The 6277-nt window shown below is 45.5% G+C and overlaps 1 long non-coding RNA gene across 1 annotated transcript; it reads right to left on the reverse strand.

The window, feature by feature from the left end:
- Positions 1–135: 135 nt before the first annotated feature.
- On the reverse strand, positions 136–5272 carry LOC133276437 (uncharacterized). Its single transcript, XR_009745873.1, has 3 exons — positions 5075–5272; positions 3887–4027; positions 136–2372 (listed from the first exon to the last, which is right to left on the reverse strand). It is a non-coding gene; the product is annotated as an uncharacterized LOC133276437 (long non-coding RNA).
- Positions 5273–6277: the final 1005 nt, after the last annotated feature.

Here is a 6277-nt window from a genome sequence, read left to right on the forward strand (position 1 = left end):
AATAAAAGACTGATGTCAGGTCTTGCTGGCATCACTCAAGGCTGCAGCGCTAAGAACCACACAGTAGCATCAGCAGCACGACGGCTCGTCGTGGTGTAGCCGTGTACTCTAAACAGAGAAGCATGCGGACCCAAACCAGTCCAGAGCAATTTTTCCAGTCCATTGGTAAGCTTCACTCAAGTACAGACTGAATCTCATGAACCTAGGAAAAGAAACAAGGGAGAGATTTTCTTCATTATGAAAACTGATGGTGGCATTCATCCTTTTATTAAAATTAATGGCATTGAAGAGGGGCTGTGCCTCTGCAAAGTACTTTTACAGCTATGTCTGTTGGTTTCCTGAATTTTATGGAACGTTTTTATACAGCTGTTTTGCATTTGGCTTTTAATGTTTTCTGTTCATTAAATCACAAAACTAATAAAACCTAAATGATTGAGATTTCTCCAGCAGTACAGGAATGGTCCTAATGCACAGTGTTATAATTTAATAAGCATCTCAATTGACTGTTAAAACCCACATTATGATCGGAACTGTAATTCCAAAGATGAGGCCTTTGGAAAGCTTAATTTACTGTGGTGGGAAGTGGCAGCTGCTCCAACCCAGCAAAATTAGCTTTTTCAACTCAGATGCCAGCAAAAACAGATGTAGATGAGACAATAACAACAAAATCCACCACCAATGCACAGGTTCACTTCTCATCACCAGAAGATTCAAGAAGGACTTCTACAGATACATTAGCAGCTAAGAAGAGGCAAAGGAAAGTGCAGACACAATGAAGAACAAAATAGGGGGATGTCGGGACAAAGGACATGGAAAAGGTCAATGGTCTCGATGGCTTCTCTGCCTTGGGCTGTGCTGGTCTGGTCTGTTATTTGGCTTCCCTGTGCTGAGCAGTAGGATTTGGGGCCACAGAGCATCACCCACACTACAGCAGACTAAGCTAGAGACCACTGAAGCAGGATGGGCATTCTCAAGCCCATGGGACCATGTGGGCTTTATCTGTAGGAGGCAACGTGACTGCAAAGCTGCTGTGTCTTCCCTGGTACCAGAAAAGGTTTCTAATGACTGGGAAGAGGCAAATATCATACCTGTTTTCACAAGGGGGGTAAAAGAAGGATCTTTCTCAACCTGTCTCCTAGAAGACAGTCCAGTAAACCCTCCTGGATTTACTGTGTCTATGTTTACCAAGGACAACATGATTTGGAACAGCCAGCACAGATTTACCAAAGCAAATTGGGCCTGGCCAGTCTCCTCACCTTCTGTGATGGAATGACTGTGGATTAGAGTAGAGCAACAAGCAGCCTGCATCTTGACCTTGGGAAGACTTCTTGGGACAGAAAGGGCTGTGATGAGCAGTATGAAGTGCACTTGGTTACTAGTTGCATCTCTCAGCATTCAGTAGCAGAACTGATGCTGGTTTACATCTCTGTTACTGACCTGGACAAGAATGAATCCTCAGGAAGCTGGGGGAGCCATCCTGATGGCTGGAGGGACCTCAGCAGAACCCCCTGGAAGTTCAGCAGAGTGCTTTACCTGGCATGGAACACCTCTGTGCTGCAGGACAAGCTGGGTCCTGCCTGCCTCCAAAGCTGTTTTGCAAGAAAGTACTCGATGGACAAGTTGAAAATGAGCAAGTGGTGTGTGCTTGTGAGGAAAAGGGCTGGCTGTGTGTTGGGCTGCATGGACAAGAGTGTGGCCACAGTGTCAAGGGAAGTGGTTCTTCCCTCCTATAAGGCAGTTTGTGCAATTACATCTGGTCTAGTTTGGGGCTCCCCAGCACAGACGCTGACATCCTAGAGTGAGTTCAGTGGAGAGCCACTAAAATGAGGGGGCTGAAGCACATGGTACTCAAGGAAAGGCTGAGAAAATAGCTCAGCTTGAAGAGGAGGCTCCAGGGAGATCCTACAGCTACCTGCTAGTAGCTGATGGGGAGAAACAGAGAAGATAGCCACAGTCTTCTTGAAAGCTTACAGCAAAATTGAGAGACAATGGGCACAAATTGCAGTAAGAAAATACCCTGTTAGATATAAATCCTGCAGGAATGGGAAGGCCAGCATTGAAACAAGGGGTTCAGAGAGACTGAAATCCCTGTCTTTGGAGGTATTCAAAGCCTGACAGCACACAGGCCTGAGCAACCTAATTTCACTTCAGGATTGTCCCTGCTTTGGACCAGGAGACTGCAAGACATCTGTTCTAAGTCAAATTGTTCTGTGAGTTCAGTTACAGTGGTAGGAGCATCCCCCAGGTGACCTACTACATAGGGAACGTGCATCTGAAGACAAATCTATTTTTACCTTGGGAGTCTCAAGAGCATTCTTCTGTTGTTATGATTTTGCCTTCTCTGATGGTTGGAGATGTGGGGCAGCAGCTTTCTCGTGCCTTAGAAAGACACAACAGCAAATATGTCAACATTGCAAGAAAAGGCACAAAACAGCAGTGGTTGTAATATCAGCATTAGCTTAAATATGTCTGGAGCAGCAAAGCCTGTGCTGAAGTTTAAATGCTGCTGCTGGAAGCAGAGCAAGCCTGATTAAAGCCAGTTGAGACACTGCAAGCAGAGGATACATGATGTGTTGAGAGACAAGTCGAGCAGCACTGCCTTTCACGAAAGCAAAGTCCTACCTCTGGCTCCTGGCCTCTCCTGAATCTCAGGGTTTGGGCAACCCCTGTGCAGCTCCTGAGATGCTGCAACCTGGCTTCCCTCTCCCCAGCATGGGAAATGGGGTCTTAGGGCTACAGTGGTCCCTCACCTCTGATCTGTGGGTCCAACATACTCCTATGGACACAGACAGCTTCACAAGTGCCAGAGATGGCTGGAGCCATCATAGCCAGCTCTGAGCATCAAAAGCTTAAAAATACCCAAGTTTTTCCTTAGTGGTTTGGTCTTGCAATTCCAGCTTAGATACCTAATGTGTGGAAGCCTCCTTCACAGAGATGTTGCTTTGTTGAGGTCCTGAGGCTCCCAGAAGGGATTCCTTTCTCATAGAATTACAGACTGGTTTGGACTGGAAGGGACCTTAAAGCTCATCCAGTTGCACCCCCCTGCCACTGGCAGGGACACCTTCCACTAGAGCAGGTTGCTCCAAGCCCCAGTGTCCAACCTGGCCTTGAACACTGCCAGGGATGGGGCAGCCACAGCTTCTCTGGGCACCCTGTGCCAGCCCCTCACCAACCTCACAGGGAAGAGCTGCTTCTTAATATCTAATTTAAGTCTCCTCTCTTTCAGTATAAAGCCATTCCCCCTTGTCTTGTCACTACCTGCCCTTGCAAAAAGTCCCTCTCCAGGTTTCTCATAGGCCCCCTTTAGGTATTCCCCCTCCTGACCACCAGCCTTGGGAAAATTCCTGTCCAAAAGCCAAGTAAGAAGGTATTTTGTTACCTTTCTCCTCTTCAAGCACCAGCCACAGAGATTCCCAATCACATCCTGTGGTCAGCGTGCAGATGCACGCCAAGGTCTCTTCCAGCCTGTTTACCAGACATTCAGTAACAAATCAGTACAGCACAGGTTGGCCATGGTGCCCATCTGTCCCCCCCTCACCCACTCAGGTTTGCTGCCCTCTCATTGCAGCATTCACAGTAGTTTTTGTATCATTAAGAAGAAAAAGGTCAGTCCTGAATTTGTAGCCAAACATGAGCTCAAAATAACATCTAAAAAGGAAAGGCTAAAACTCCTTGGACTTTATATACTGCCACAGATAAAGTGTTATTCCTTCCTGATGCAAGGGGGGAAGCAAAAGGCTGAGGAAACCACCATATTCGAATCATGTTTGGGTTGGAAGAGACCTTCAAGTCCAAACACGCCCCCCCCCCCCCCCCCGTTCAGTGGGCAGGGACATCTTCAACTAGATCACATTAGAACAGATACCGGCTTTTCAAGAACATCTACTACTTATTAAACTTGTTGATTAGGCTGGTGGATATTCCAATTGTTAAAAGTCTTTAATCTCCACTCTCCTCACAACTTCGATGCAGTTTTGCAAGCAGTCTCCTCATACTGAGGGATAGAAGCTGGTGCATGCAGAGGTACCTGTGTGAGCAAACAACAGTACATGACATTTATGTCAATGACTGAAGAGAGGTCAAACAACTCTTCTCTGCTGCTTTGTTATGGCTTTTTGATGCCAGAATCTTAAATAACTGTTTAAAAGGAGATCTTTAAGATCCACACTTTGATTCGGAGAAAACTCCAGGGACAAACTCGCCAACAGAGTTTCAAGTTGACAAGCAGGTATTCTTTATTGCGGCGCCGGGAGACACGGGGGATAGCTCCTCCTAACGTGCGTCCCCGAATTGCTATACAGGTCATCCTTATATGGTCACTGAGCATATTACATCATTTTCCAAAGTTTCCGGCATGCATACAGAAATGTGATGGTGGTCTTTAAAGGTCGTTTTTCTCAACAATGTTCATAACCAGCTTAATTAATATTACAGACATAGCAATCACCCTGTCCTTCTACTTATCAGTTAGTTTAACTGCACTCATCCTGGACATCTGCTAGTCCCGGATACTCCCTGATAGGTGCTTACACCAGCTTAATGGGTTTATTAACACCCCAAACATAGCAATCATCCTGTCCTTTTACTTATGAGTTAGTTTAATGGTGCCCACCCTGGACATCTGCTAGTCCCAGATATTCCCCATCCCCAAATCCTGTTTTTCTATTCTGCTTTTCTGTACACCTTTTGTACTAAGGTCCTAGGGACCTGAAACGATGTCAACTGCCTGCAAGCACCGCAGTTATTTTCCATTACAAAGCCATCACACTTAACATTGCTTAGAACTGATTACATTTTGTGCTTTTGTGCCTCCTTGTCTCAATTTAAAGATACACAACTTTGGACCTGCTAGCCCAAACTGTGCCTTCCTACAGTTTATGCTTTATCTACAACTCTTACTTAGCAAAACAAATCATAAATCGCTTATACAAATGACCACACTCCTGAACAGCTGATGTGATGCTAACAGGGCTTCCCAACTCAATTATCACCAGCCTGCCAAGCCAGGAAGCACTTTGGGATGTAAATTCCAGTCATCAGGAAACATCAGGAGAGGCTTCCACCATCCGCTCACCTGAGAGGGGTTTTGCTCATGGCTGACTCCAGCCACTGCAAATGGAAGTGTTCCTCTGGAAGTCCAAACAGCTCCTGCTAGAAAGGTTGGTGCCAAGGCTGTGAATTTCATTTCACCTTGTTGAAAAAGCAGCCTTCCTTCCTCCCAGCGATGAACCTTCCACTAATCAAGGCCCATCTGGGGAAGGAGCAGTGTTGGTTTCACACCTGGGTGATAAACTAAGCATGAGAAAAACACCAATATCCACCAACTAGTATGATTTTCTGCTGAGGGTGAACTTGCAGCTAGCACCAGTTTAAAATACAACAGGTTTGTAACAAGCACTTTCACACGTAAGTACCCAACTGTTTTGCTTTTTTAATCTAATAAAATGACCTGTGTACTAGCAATCTTGACCACAAAGAAAACAAACAGAAGCCAGCTCCACTATTTCGTATCATGATACAGAACACACTTCAAAAATGGGAGAAAAAAGGTATTAAAATCAGTATCTTTTGCACAGACAACTGGTTTGTGAGGCTTTATTTTCAGAACTGCTGTGAAAAAACTTTCTCCAAAGCAAAGCCAAAAACTCAGTTACGGCTTTGAGGTTTTGGGAAGTTGTCTTCTTCAGGAGCACGAGGCTCTGTGTGGTTTAGGCTACTCACAAAGTAGGGGAAGAATAAAATGAAATCTAGTTTTGCAAGGGATACCTGCTGAGAACACAACTAGTGGAAGAGAGATGAGCCATGTTTGCCAGTTGTCACAGGAGCAAGACTGGAGCTGGGAACCTTGCTCAATGTCTGGACTGGCTCATCTCTAGTGACTCACTTTTCACAGACAGAAGCCCTTGTAACTCTTGCTGGTACCAGTAACCATTATCTAAGATCCTCTTGCTGTTGGGGAAAGCTGGGTTTCAGCATCATTTCCACTCCCAGGGCTACTCTCAACCCCTTGTCTGGCAGAAGAAACAATTCAGAACCACCGCATGCTTTGTGCTAACCAAATAGATAGTATACTTGGAAATAACCTGCTTGTCCCCAGCTCTGGTATGCAGGAGGGAGATACTCCAGATTACCACTGGCCATCACAGCTTGCAGACGTGATCAAAGGAGAAAGAACAACTATCAATATAATTACACTTGCAATCAAATAAACCCCCTGAGGAGCTCTCCTCTTTCCAGTCTGTCATTCAGGTAGGAAGCAAAAAAGTTGATGCACATC

This window comes from Pezoporus flaviventris, unplaced genomic scaffold, assembly GCF_033815535.1.
Source record: "Pezoporus flaviventris isolate CSIRO_AGI_PZ_B2104156 unplaced genomic scaffold, CSIRO_AGI_Pfla_v1 ptg000045l, whole genome shotgun sequence".
Taxonomy (NCBI): domain Eukaryota; kingdom Metazoa; phylum Chordata; class Aves; order Psittaciformes; family Psittacidae; genus Pezoporus; species Pezoporus flaviventris.